The sequence below is a fragment of the Sitodiplosis mosellana genome, unplaced genomic scaffold (assembly GCF_009176505.1).
Source record: "Sitodiplosis mosellana isolate CC-2019 unplaced genomic scaffold, AAFC_SMos_1.0 Smas_scaffold_47, whole genome shotgun sequence".
Classification (NCBI taxonomy): domain Eukaryota; kingdom Metazoa; phylum Arthropoda; class Insecta; order Diptera; family Cecidomyiidae; genus Sitodiplosis; species Sitodiplosis mosellana.
The window spans coordinates 1,929,083-1,943,583 of NW_022595289.1; the positions used below are offsets into that span (position 1 = coordinate 1,929,083).

The 14,501-nt window shown below is 37.9% G+C and overlaps 1 protein-coding gene across 3 annotated transcripts in view; it reads right to left on the minus strand.

Annotated features, from left to right (window-relative positions):
* Positions 1 to 14,501, minus strand: part of LOC129569894 (myb-like protein I) — a 94,009-nt gene that overhangs the window by 38,209 nt on the left and 41,299 nt on the right. For all 3 annotated transcript variants that reach the window (XM_055449119.1, XM_055449120.1, XM_055449118.1), the window contains exon 2: positions 14,076 to 14,331. The gene's annotated coding sequence lies outside the window, so the exon portion shown is untranslated. The remainder of the gene's footprint in view (positions 1 to 14,075; positions 14,332 to 14,501) is intronic.

Below are 14,501 nucleotides of genomic sequence, written 5' to 3' on the forward strand. Positions count from 1 at the left end.
AGTGTAAACTTTTATTTTATTGTGCTCCTACGGCAGCCTTCTGAATAAAGATTTCGTTTTGCTTTACAAAATCGTGATCCAGTCAGCGGGTTTTCTTTCACTCTCTCTCTCTCTCTCTGATTTTGCTTGCCAATTCTCGACGGAGTTTTACTTCTTTTTTTCTTCTTTGGTACAATCTCTTCTGCTATCGTTTGCAAAATAGATAACCACATTTCAAAAAAAAGAAGAATATAAAAGAAGTACATACAAAATTGAAGAATAAAGTTTGAAAACTTTTTCGAAAATCATATGATTTATTGTAAATTTGTTTTTTTTCTCGATTGCTTGTCTACACAAACAGATTTTTCTACAAAATGCCCACGTGATTTATTGATAAGTAAATGCAATAAATAAATATCAGGGCAACAATATAAATACCGACAAATGTGCGCATAGTAATAAATAGTCGAGAGTGGCAAGAAAAATACAAGTATCGGTATCAGTATCAAAAGTCATTGTCGCTGACTGAGTGCATTTGCCCATGGTCTCTGGTCACATTTGGCATTGCTTAAGTGAAAGATCCTCTTCGACGAGTGGCGATAGGTTAAAGCATAAATCCCAACATATCGAACACATTTTGCACTTTCACATAAATTAATTTCTGCCATCGAGAGAGTATTTGGTTACATGCTGTGTATGTGACGAAGGATGGAGACAGAGAGAAAGTTGAGAAAATGCAACGGAGCTCAGCACGAATATATCCGATGTGACGCGTCATTTGTTTATTTTTAAATGGCGATGAAAAAAATGTGACTTCCGCATTTAAAGGAATTAAATTCTGGAACATATGTGCTGTCGATATTCTCAAATGTTCCACTGAACCAATGTCCTCTCCAGTGGGACACACAAAACAAGAATATGCCACACACATGCTGAACCCGAGCAGCGGTTTCTTCCATTTTATGCACAAATAAACATAGAAGAAGGAAAAAAAATGGTTTTGAAACGGAAAGATAAACGGGAGCAAAAGCGAAAAGAAGGAAAAACACTGTTCGAGCTTCTCTGCACCCAGATGCTTTCGACTCAGTGAACGAATGTAAATGAATTTAAACCGGTTTTGTCGTTTGTTGTCATTTTGACTAATTTGCGTTGCGCTCATATCCAATTTGATATGCATAAGGAGCGAACACCAGTGGCTTTTACTTTTCAGTTGCTTCGTCGACCACACAGCACACAGGTCGGCCAAAGAAAACAAAAAAGATGATACCTCCTATCTATTCGCTGTATGAACAAATGCCATCATAAGAATATATATTGTTTGGTTTTATTTTTCGTTAGAACTACAGTCAACTTGGCTTTGGAAATCAAGTCGCTTCAATTTGCAACATTTATTAGATTGTGTGAATTCATCACACATTGAATTCGTCACACAGCGCTATGACTTACGCTCGTTTGTTTTCATTTGTCATAATGTGACAAAAGAAGCGTCTGGCTCAATTGTTTTAATGTTTCAGCGTGTGCTTGTACTGTTGTCGTAGCAGCAGTGAAATCGGAGTTTTGCTGCTGCTCGTTCAGCAGCCAGAGATTTGTCACCAACGACTTTACACATTACATGATAAACGCCTTCACATATACGCCTTTTGTATGTTTGTGGCGCATTGTCGTCTGTCTTACGACTCTCTACGGCTGTGCCATTTTACTCTCGTTTTTGGTTGCTACTTGACTCTTGTGATTTTAAGTGCGACAAAATGGCTTATCACTTCATAAAACTAATCATTTGTATCAAAAAGGTGTCATACACTCAAATGACTGTTCATGCATCCTCTCCACGTGCTTTTTATGTGGTCTATACGACTGAATCAGTCTGGCAAAATATTTGCAAGAGAAAAAAATCAGAACAAAGAATAGATTAGAAGCCACAAAATCCATGTCGATAATAAGAAAATCGATGAGACATTTCCACCAAAAAAAACCTTATCTATCCAAATGATTTATTTTGAAGCCAAAATGATCCATCCATTTCACAGGTCTTGCGTGAAATAATCGTGTCGAAAACAGTTATGTTTCTTTCTTTTGCTTACAAGATAAACCGCATCAAATGTGCATCAGAAGCAAAGAAGAAGCCAGCACCCGACACAAAAAAGAAACAAAAGGGAAAAATTTTGTAACGTAATCAAGCAGGCATCACTCTTGAGCGTTCACGCACATTGAACGTTCAAATGGCATTTAGCGAAAATGAGAAAAGTTTATGTTTTTGTATTGTGTTTTATCGGTATTGTTCTTTCACCGCGTCAACTTTCTGCAAGTACTTTTACGAATTACATAGTTGCAGCAGCAACAGCAGCTGCCATACATGGCTGTATATGTATCGCACGTTCAACGAAACGAGCGATTCGATTGTGTGACAATGAACGATTGCACAGCGATAATGTAGTTGTTGGCTTAGCGAACGTCCTCCAGAAACGCGCGCGCAATTTTGTCTACGCAAAATCGATGGAAAAAAGATAAGATAGCGACGGGGTTAAGAGAAGTTGCTTATTTTCTATAGGATATGCGACTTGAGTTTTTCACACCGCAATACACACGACCGATGCTAGAATTTCTACTTTGACAGTTCACTTCTTTTTTTTCTCCTCTCGCACCACATTCCATTGAGCCAAAGTTCTTCTTCAGCAATACGAGTGCGTGTGTGTGAGAGAGAAAGAGACGAGAAAAACAGGGAAGACAGCGATATATTGAAATACATGTGGTGTTGATGGCAACGACGACAACGACTACAATGACAATAGCATCGTTCAATTTCGCATCATTTTCCTGTTTAGAGCATTTTTGTAGGCGATAAGAAGGAAAAGTTATTTCTTTGAGCGATTGCTGTTCCTCTCCTGTTCTGCGTTCGATACGCTTTCGGTCGTGTTTTTTATTAAATTGCACATGTCGTGTAATGGGTCCGCTCGCGTTCATATTGAGCGTTGCTAATGCCAGTGGTATGCACGCGACAAGTCTTTTGCTTTGCTGCTGACAATTTTCGCCGATGATTTATATTCGAGTGTTGTTCTTTTGTACTCTGGAAAAAGGAATTTCGATTAAAGAAAGACTGCCGTCATAGCACAGATAGACAAAAAAGGGGAGGATTTTGATTTTTTTTTTTTCATTCTGTTTTCTACACTTTATTACAACGACATGTCTTTTTCATAAATCGCGGAAATATTCCTTTCAGCTACCGAAGAAACTTTATTGAAATGTATCGCTTGAAATGTTTCGCCCGCGATAATAATGTAACGAACTGTGGATTTCGTGAGCTAATCACGAGCAAAAGAGACGAAACAAAGTGATATATATAAAAGAAGGTGCGAGAAAAATACTTTAGAAAACTAATAATTAATTGAGTTAATTAAAATGTTTTTCGTACGTTCTTGCAACACATATCTCTCGCATGTATTTTGTATTGGAAACAGTGTGAAGAGTATTCTCCATTGTTTGTTGTGTGTCGTATGTGTGTGTTCGCGCGCAATGGAAAATGCTTTTATCTTTTTTGATCTTTAGTGCGAAATCTTCTCTCTCTCCCTCTCCGTTTTGTTCTTTGTCTGTTTTCAACTCGAATTCCAGCTGGAGCGGAAAAAAACTCGCATTTTTACTCAGCGCAAGCGTTCACATACCAGAATTCACAAGTATTTCATTTTAGCAAATAATCATTTTGTTACCTCGACTCGCTTATGTTTTTTTCACTTTGCATTTGAAATGACGCACTCATTCCATATTTGAGAAGAATGTTTAAACACGAGCGCACAGTGCGCAACGAGAAGTGAAATTTTCGGTTTGTTTATTGAATCGAGTGAGGTGCATGCATGCCGAGCTCGAGCTGTTGCTGTGTATGCGTGTGTGTTCTTTTTTCATTTCTTTCTCTTCAAATAAAACTCATGGATTTCAGAATCAGTTCACGTGCATTTATTGCGAATTCGTGGAACGAGCAAAGGTAAGTGCAAGGAAAATACATTCATCGTTGTATTTCGGTGGAAAAAGTTCCGTGAAATCGAATATCACTTGTCATATTGCACACATGTGTGTATGCGCTCACTCTGCGGGGCCATATGTGGTGGCAATGGCGTATGAGTGCAACAGATAGCGTGACGATGAACTTTCCTCAATCGCTTACTTATTATTATTTTTCCTGACTCATTCCGAGTCTCATTCAGTCGTTTAAGAGTTATGGCTGTTCCATGTGTTGGAGAAGTACGTGTGTTTTTATTTAGATTATCACTTTCCGAAACCGAGTAAATTACCATTAGCTGCTGCTGCTGCTATTCACTTTGGCACGTATTGTTTTTGTTACTTCGTTCGAGTTGAATGTACGTGTGGTGTTTATTCTTTAGCTGGGAGTTTGTTGTTTTTTGTTTTTGTTTTTGTTTGGGTAACATTGTTGTTGGCTCTCTTAGTTGCGTTATTACCGTTGTCGTTGCGTTTATTAATTTTTCACCCATTGTACAAACACACATGTACATATCATATTGTTTACGATTCTTATGTTATTTTTGTACACGTTTTTGGGGAATAAAAATCAATTTCAGCAGCAACGAGTAAACCGATATTAAAAATATATTTACGCTTATCAGCACTCTTATCTTAGCTCAATGAATTTTTTAACAGAACTTGCTAGCAACTACTAAACTTTTCTATACATTGATATTTTTTTTGTTCAGTTTATGTTACGTGAACCGAGGCGCAGATCATATTAGCAAATGTGAATTTCATGCTCAATTTTTGTTTTGTTTCGACATTCTTCGTATGATTGAATGAATTGAGCCCAAACGGCACTTAAACGGTAATGCAAAATGTGTGGCTGCATGAAGAAACAAGTATCATTAGAGCGTTTCGTGTCTGCTGCATCCGCTTTTAACTCGATATAATAATAAAATGTAATAATCTCTCTGAGTAAGTATCTACCGACGAAAAGTGGCGAAATGCACTAGAGATGTGTGGCATTATTTGCGAAGAGAGCTTTTCGTAGTTGCACGTTATAAAATCAAAGTTATCATCATCACCATCGCCATCGCCATCATCATCGTTGCATCGTGTCCAGAGCGCAAATGTTCACTCCTTTTCCTCGGATGTATACGTGAAATGCTGAGCACGTTTTTGTAGCGTCTAAGCACATTCAGCTGTCATTGTTTCATGGAAAATGAGTTCGTTCATTCCGTTTGCATGTTCATGTGCGATGCGAAAATGGCATGAACTGCATATAAAAAACTTGCCAGTGGAAAATCCGCGTGTGTTTAGATTTTAATGCTGGAACACGTCGTCATCAATAACCCGAATCGTGGCAATTAAAAATAACAAAATTCTACACGAAGAACGAGTAGAGCGCTCGAAGTAAGCAATATCAGGCAAGGAGTGAATTACGTGAAAAATGGTTATAGAAAATTGAAGAAAGAATGAAAATGTAATTAAACAAACGACGCGAATTTGGCGCACACACACACACACACAACTGCACACACCGTGCGCAAATGCATTGCGGCATTAACAAGATCTGCTAAATTTGAGACACATTTACGCTTCGAACTAGGGTACCGTAATTATTGGCCGATGCATTCGAAATGGCAGCACAAGCAAACGAGAAGGAATGCAAAATTGGCCACCCTAATGAGTATTCATCACAGCCGCTTTAATTTATTTAATGAATAAATTCTGAACGCGTCAGTTCAATTTTGTTTCCCTTGCTCTGGCTCTCTTGGCCACGCTTTGACTGTGACGTTTCTACTCGTTTGTGCAACAAAATCCACTTTGGCGATTTTCTTCGGGTGATGTATTACTATTTTATATTTCACCGACTCCATTAAATAAATAAATAAATAAAACATTGAATTAATATCGTATGCAAGCGGCAACAGTGACGGTGACGGCATCACGGTAAATGTGTTCAAAGTTAATAGAAATTGTTTTCTTTATGCAAAAATAGATGCAGAAATAAGCGAACATGACAGCTCAAGAAACGAAAGAAAGAACAACTGTGCCCAACGAAAGAGAAAAATGAACATTGTGACTATAAGCGGCACACACGACACACACACATACAAACACACGCGTGAGGATAAATTGAATGAAAAAGAGTTGAGAAAATAAAATGCATGTGATCTATAATCGTTTACGGTTGATATTGTTGCCTGTCGACGGTTGACGGCATGTTATTTTCACATTTGCTTGCATGCAAGCCCATCAAACTCGAGAGCGCAAACGACCATTCGCCATAAAACTGCGCACACATTTTTTTCTCTTTCTTGTGCCTGTGTTCGACGAAGCTAAATTGAAGAAGAAAAAAAAACGAAGAGAGAAAAAATGGGCAACACTCTTTAGTAAGAAGAGAAAAGAGAGCTGAGGCAGTGTAACACACGTTGAATTGTGATTTTAAAATCATCAGCCAAAGTAGTGACAGATAACAGCATGCACCATTCTAGCTTACCAGAAATGGAGGAGTAAAAAAATACTGTATTTATGCATCAAGATGTGTAATTAATTATAATATGTTTCGTTTTGCCTTCTTTTTTTCGTTCTTTTTATTCCGTTTAGCTCATGTCGTTATTGAATGTTTTGTGTCGTTCTTTTTTTTCGTTCATTTCGAATTGACATCGGAAAATTCATTTCACAGTAGAAATACGGTTCGAAGCATCTTGTTTTCGAGAAATGGAAGCATCTCGGCACAAGAAGCACACTTGAATGGAATAAATTCCTTCTGAATGGCAAACAAATCGACACGATTTGATTGCTTTGGCAATAAATGTGTCAGTTTTTTTCTCATGTTTTGTTTCTTTCAGTATGCGTGCATTGGCCAGTTTGATACATTCATTTTTCTTTCTCTCTTTTCAATGTTGTCGTACATCAAAATGCTGCAAATGAAAAATCGCGGATTTAGCAGAGAGCTGAAAATGAATTGCAATCGAGATTGTAACTAAAAAAAAAAGCCAACATTAAAACCGTTGCACTGCCTCTCTTTTTCGGATTAGACTGTAAACATTAATTTATTTATTTCTTCGGATAGTTCAGAACGTTAAACACTCGGAACACGAATTCAAACTACCAAAGACGTTTGCCAATCGGTTGGTTGGCTGAGAGATGAAATTAAATTATTCAACATAATAGCCGATTATGTAGGCGCGCACACAAAATACTGAAACGCAAGAGATTTATTGCATCGCTTCTCATTCTCGTTCTCCTTCCATCTATATCTACACAGAAAGAATTCTGTACTTTTCCCACTCTACTAATTTGCGTTGATATCGTACGCATAGAAATCTTTACAACCGATGATGAAATAGAAGCATTTGTTGTTTGATGAACGTAAATGATTTAATATACGCTTAATCGCTCGAAATAACATTCATTTGCATATCCTAGGCGAGCAAAAAACAACAACAACACAACGGCAAAGATGCAGCATTCTTTTTGCTGATGACTGAAAATGGGTTCATTAATTTTCCTCGATCTAAATGCCACGTGTGGCAAATGAATTTTGTGAATGATGCGCGACATCAAGTCGAAACATGCATCAAGCAACATTTACTATGTGGACATTTTTGGAGAAGAATTTCAAATCAAATTAAATTAACATTTTGTTGAATTTCTGACACCGACTACGGGAAACGTTCATGTAAAAGGCCATCCGAATGCAATAATATAGCAATCAAGTGTCGATTTTATGCGCATTCCTCCCAATTTGGTACACAATCAAACTTTAATTAAACCATTTAAAAACATTAGCTCAATTCATCTCGACGAGAATTCGTTTCACATTAACCGAATTGAAATAAAGTCATATAGCACTAAGACTCGACTAATTTCTAATTTACATCACATTAAATCATCAAACTTATTTGATTTCGTGTTATAGAGCCATCAAAGGCTATTTTCGTGCGAAGAAGCTCAGAACAAGAACAACCACAACGAAAAACCAGAGCCATACATCGAGCCAAAAGAGTTTGTCGTAAAAAATTCGCCTCCTTTTTTGAACTGAAGCCAATGCAAAAAAGAACAGACAGACACACATTAAATTGATTCAATTTAAATTGAAAATGTGCTAACGCACATGCACGCTCCCCTATGCTGGTACGCGGCATTTTCTTTGCTCCTCGTCAATCGCGCGAGCAATTTGCCAGTAATGGGCAATGAACAACTGCGAGAAAAATAGAAAAAGACATCTAGCACATTGATATAGTGGCAACATGCATCGACCAATTTAGATTCAATTTTGGTTTAATTTAATTTATTTGATATTTTTTATTGCCGTTGTATTTGAGATGACCCGGATTTTTGGGTCTTTATGTCAGACGACAATTCGGAAGACGATATTACCATTTCCAGATTGCGTTTGTCTATTTCGATTGCATTAGATGTGTAAAGCGAAGGCTTAAAGTACCGAAGTACCTAATTCCATAATAAATAAAATTAAAACAAGCCTTTTTGAATGGAAAAAGGGCAAACTCAATAAAAGCAAAGACTTTCTCTCTCGCTCCCTGTCATACATACGACGGCGACGACGACACCAATGGAAGCCGGGAGAAAAGGGAAAGCGGGCCGCTCCAAGTCGACACAATTCATGAACCGACGAATCAAATCAAACGATTTACTTGCAAACGAAATTTACTTTCTGGGATTGCATTTTATATGTTCGTTGTACAGTGTAGTACAACACTCGCTATAAAAGGAAGCACTTTTCGATATGCTCAAGTCGCTTTGGCTTCGGCATCGACATCGGTATCGCCACTCGGAAAAAACGAAAAAGGAAAAGTTTTTGTATGTTTGCCGAAAGTGAGTGTTCGAATGGTGTGCGCGTTAAGTAAAGCCTAAGCATTTCCTACTGAATATTTATGCGTGCATAAATTTGTAGGTGATTCGTCTTTGGCAACCCAAACACTTGCCGATATATTCTTTGTTCCGTGCAATGTTCACATACGTGCATCATTGAATTTGTGACGCCAAACATACGAACACACTTATCCCATCCATCGTGTTTGTTGCGAACCTCGAAAATGTGCGACAATGTTTCAGTTTCGGCTTTTAAGAGCCGCCATTTTTACAGCTTTTTGCACGGCCTCATATGCATATTTACCATTTCATTAGCATTTTTTGGTGTAATCTCTTATTGTTGGCATACTTCGGAATCCCAATTTAATTCCGAACATAATTCAAACGACTGTCTATTGACTGTCATGGGGTGAAACAAAAAAAAAACTGTTCGCTGCATATCAGTTCGTTCACGTGCTTTGTGGCGAAATCATTACACTTGCTGTCTCATTTCAATTTCAAAAACTGGCACATCGCAATGAAAATAAATTTTTCGGCGCATATCAAGCGGAAAATTTCCATATTTTACGTGTTATGTGTGCGAATTAAATGGAATGACTATTAATGCAACGTTCGCAATCATGGATTGCGTTGGATTCCATGCCAACCTCTTGTCTCACTCACTCTATTCACTTCTGCATTTATGAATTCACAAATTCTATCAGTGGTAACAGAAACAGAAGCGGCAGCAGCAGCAGCGAAAAGGTGCTGATACAACCAAATTTCCCATTTACTCGATTTTTGGTGCTCATTTGATGTGTATTCTAAATGGGGATTGCGAATGAAACCCGGCTACTGTTCGGGTGAGAAAAGTTCAATGTAACCGAGGAAAATTACATGTTGTCAGTGACACCATAAATTATGAAAATTGCGAAAAAGATACTGAAATAATGTTTGGATTAGATATTTAATGTAAGCACGTTTTTAGGACCGCCACACAAATCTGTATTGATTTTGAAAAATGTGTTTGCTCAGAGTATGAGAATGACTTTTCCGGGCATTCGAGCCGATGGAAAAAGAATCCAAAGCCGCGAAGTCTATGGAAATAATGTGTCACGAAGTAAACACACAGCGATATAACCGAATGCATACATGTTTCGTTTCGATACATTCAACAGACACCAATCCACATTATTATTTACATATTTCGAGTACATTTTCATTTCCTTTTCATTTTCTAATGCATTATTCATGTGCATATTTCGTTCGCTATCGCACTGCCATCCATTATACAAATCAACCGATGTGATGTCGTTCGTTCGTCAATTGGCTTGTAGCGTAATTCATGTATAAATAGGTGAGAGACACCATGAAAGAAATTTATTTATTCGTATTGCGTAAAATGCATGAACCCAAATGATTATTCTACTGGTTCCATTACATATTTGCATACGATGCGTGTGCTCTGTCGTCTCTCAGGCAGTATGACACACGAACGATGAACGATGCGAGCATTTCCCATTTATTCCTTATGCTTACCGCTTTTTTTTCCAACCTCTGTTTTGAACTGAAGAACTGACGAATTCAAAGCGAAAAATAATTGCTGAAGTGGCGACAAATATGCAATAAACTCATAAAAAACACGTTCAATTCACAAAGTTCAAATTATGATAATTGGCGTGTGTGCCGGTATATCGTCACGGACACGCATGATGTCGTCATAAAAGGTACATGAAAAAAAACAACAGAAACCCATTTTTAGAACGCAAAAAAGAGAAAAGAAGAGAAGTGAATTGATGTGAGCGCAGCAACAAGGAACTAAAAGGAAAAATGCCATCCAAATAACACGTTGCTATAAATAAATTTCATCCGTGAATGGGTCTAGCGTTTATGCCATTTTGCAGGCGAAAGATTTTCCATCTTTTTTTGTTCGTAATATTCGCAATGTGTATTTATAAATTTGTCTGTGCGCCTTGTGAGCCATATGTGAAACACGGTATTGTTGAAACCAAAAAAAGGCTGGTGATGAGCATTGAATACGATACAGAGCGAGCAGCCAACAGCCAGAGATAGAGCAAAGAACTTGCAGTGCAAGAGACCAGAAAAAGTGATTTTCTGAATTTTCCTCATCACACATTTTCCATTCATCAGCGGCTGTCGTGGAACAAGACCGAAAGAGTAACATACTATAAAATGTTAGTGTGCCATAAAATTCATTGAATAATCGTCGCCGTCATCGTTGCCAAAAAAACGATCTTCTTTTGGGATTTATTTATAGCGTTCACAAATTTATTAGCATGTGTAAGTGAGCTCAACATTTTCGACTGTAATAGTCTCTATGATGAGGTTCTCTGTTCAGCTTTTTCCCCTGTCTCGCAAAAACCATTGTGAAGTGCACGATGAAAAACGTGTATTTGGCATGCTTTGAATATGTTGCTTGAACCGTCAATGCTTCGATTTATCTGCATCGTGCTGAATGTTCGTTGCTTGGTCCTCTCACCGTATGCACGGGAACGAGAGAAAGCATTGAGAGTGTGTTGTATGAGTGAGACTTGGCTAGGAATTCAGGAGGCGTGTATTATTATTCTTAAATTGTGTGTATTTTATATGCACATTTCGCTCAATCCATGAGCACTGAGTAACGTGAAATCGTACTCTTAACTCCATACTCTTTTTTCTTCTCGCTCGCTCTCTCTCTCTCTCTCTTTCTCTCTCATCCGCTTCATCGTTCATTTCACCAACGTTCTTGCGAGTACATGCACAAACAATAAAGTCAGTACTAAAGTCCTTTTTGGCTGTGTGATCCTCGATTTAATGTACGGCAGCTTAAGCTCGTGAAAATTTACTTTCAACTCTCGGAATATGTTTGCATACAATTTCAAACCGCCAGGGCGCAAAAAATGAATCCAAATGAAACGAAATCCGACGCATATAGAGCGAGAAGAAGTAGGGAACGAATGAATATTATTGCCAGTTATTGCTTTTGTCATTGCTATTTGCCTTTGCGTTGTGCGCGCCTTTGTGTACATACGATATGGTACATGTGGAGTTTATATCCGAGTGTTGGGTTTAGAAGTGAGTCGTCGTCGTCGTCATCGTTGTCGCTTCGCTAAGGATTTTGTACACTTCTTCCACAAGCCAAGTAAATATTGTCATTCGGCGCTGTGAAATGAATTCTGGTGCGACAATCCAATGTAATAACACCAGCCGAAAAGAAAGCGAGCGAAGCGTGTGCGAGAGAGACAAGGACAGAGAGAGAGAGAGAGTGTTAGAAATGGATGGATAGACAGCTCAGACGGAAAGAGCGAGTGTATCAGGGTGAATAGTCGCTATTTTGAATGCTCATCGAGTCATATGCACAACTCAAATTGAGTGAAGTTTATGGCTTTTGTTTAGCTCGTTCCAGACCCACATTATTCTACACATTCCCGATGTACAAAGCATGGAATGTACTTTTGTGGATAAGTTGATCCTCGTGCAGCTGCCATAGGCTTAGGCAGTTCTTTGGTAGTGTCTCCTTTATCGTAATTCAATACACACCGTTTCACATACACACGCACACACAAATGGAACACCAAAAATCGACGGATTCCACAATGAAAACGGCATACGTGTATGTGTGCGCTAAAGTCAAACCCCTTTTTTCGCTTGCATTCCATTCCGTTGTGTGTGCGTGCATTGGAACGGGTTTGTGTGCCGATTGCACAATAGTACACTTGACAATTATACAAACACATTTAATGTGGTTACCAAAAACGATGAAAAAGACATTTGGGAAAGTAAGGCCCGAAACGAAACACCAAGTAAGTATTAAATTGTTAGTCGAATCGGATCGCAAAAAATGAAGAAGAAAAAACACCCGGAATCCAACCCAAAAAAGGGACTAATTGAGATTTGAGTTTTTTTCTCTCTCGTTTGATATTTCGTACGCTTTACATATGTTCTTTGCTCATTCGTACCGTTCCATTCAATTATATATTGGTTATGCTACATTTTCGCCTTTTGTTTTATAAAATCATTTTATTCGTGAATCCAATGGCTTTTTTAGTACTTTTTCTGGTAAATGAATGGTTTCACTGCAGGCAAAACGTTGGCAATTTCCAGCGCTCTGTGCTCTGTGCTTTGTATTTGCAGATCGAAGCATGCAAAATTGTGGATTTCAGAGTTGTTTTTTATGATTTTTCTCACTGTTCAAACGAAATGGTTTTCACTTTCGTCATCAATTCGTAATTTCACTTTTTGAGTTGCATTTCTCCATTTTTGGCTAGACGCGGTTGGCTCAGCTGTGTATGGAAATATTGTGACTGAGAAAATAAAACATGGAATATATCAGAGACAATGACTCCACAAAACGACAATAAAACTTCGACTTCATCGCAAACGAAATAGAAGAAAAAATAACACAGCGCACAGTACGAGTGCATATGTAGAGAGAGAAAAAAAATTACCTTTCGTACTTTTTTCATTCATTCTGGTGCAAATCGCCGAAATATGATGGTTGTTGCACCCTTGCGCACAATTTGTGCCGACTTCCCAACAAAGAACACACAATAAATACGAACAAATGGTGTATGCTGTGAACATTATGAATTTTTCGACATCAATTTTCGGTTTCTGGTTATGAGGAGGACCAAGTTAGCGCGAGTTTGTTCGCTTCGGTACCATTTGGTGTTATTTGCATATGAATTGAATTTGATGTATTAAGCGTGTTCTGTGTATTATTGTCGGGTTCGCCGCCGAACCTTGAGTATGGATGACGGAAATAAAGCGTGTGGCACACTATTACCATTCCACCCCTTTCATTCTTGTTGCACAATGTTCGTTTATTTAACTATACGCACACACACATTCTCGTGCACATTGTCTTTGGGCTGCTATTATATTACTTTGCGTACATTTATTTTTTTTATTTGCATTTTACTATATTTACAAATTTCATTTAGCCGCACAATTGACGAATCCGCATCACAAACTATACACGAAACATGGAAGCGTTATTCGTCGCGCAGCTATTTAGACGGTTTTGTATAATTAAATTTTCGTCGAAACATTTGGAAAGAAACCTCCTAAATAAATACAATGTTTTGTGAGCGAGTTTACAAAACGGTTTAGTGTTCCCCGAAGAACAAGCCAATTAAATTTAATGTCATGTCGTTTTGATTCCGAAATTTGCTACATCTAATTTAGAGTGGTGCAAAACTATTTGAATATACACATAAAACCTTATATCTACATATCATAAGGTACTATGTAGATGTACGTAATATATGCATATATTGCGAATGAATTTCGTCTACAGTCTATAATATTAGTCTACATACCGGTAGTAAAATAGTTGAACAGCTGGTTGTGGTGGGTAGTCCTTATTTGTTTGTATCTCTTAAGTTGATTGAAAACTATGTGTTTACGTTTTGTTTGCAGTTTGCCAGTTAAATGTAAATGGCAAGGAGCATATTTTCCAGCGATGATAAATTGATTATTCTGACAGATTGCTATCGTTCATCCGCTATCGATCCATTCATAATTGCAATGATGCGGGCATTCGATGCAAAATTCTCAGTCTCTTCTCCGAAATTTCTGAAACGAAACGAGACAATTTATCGATTAGTTCTGAATGAACGGGAAAAATTGAACAACTACAACTAGCTACAACTAGCAGTTTAACAACCAGCAACCCAAATGCAATAAAACCAGCTGCAACGTTTTATAATTGGATTAAAGTCATTTGTAGACATGTCAAAATCCGT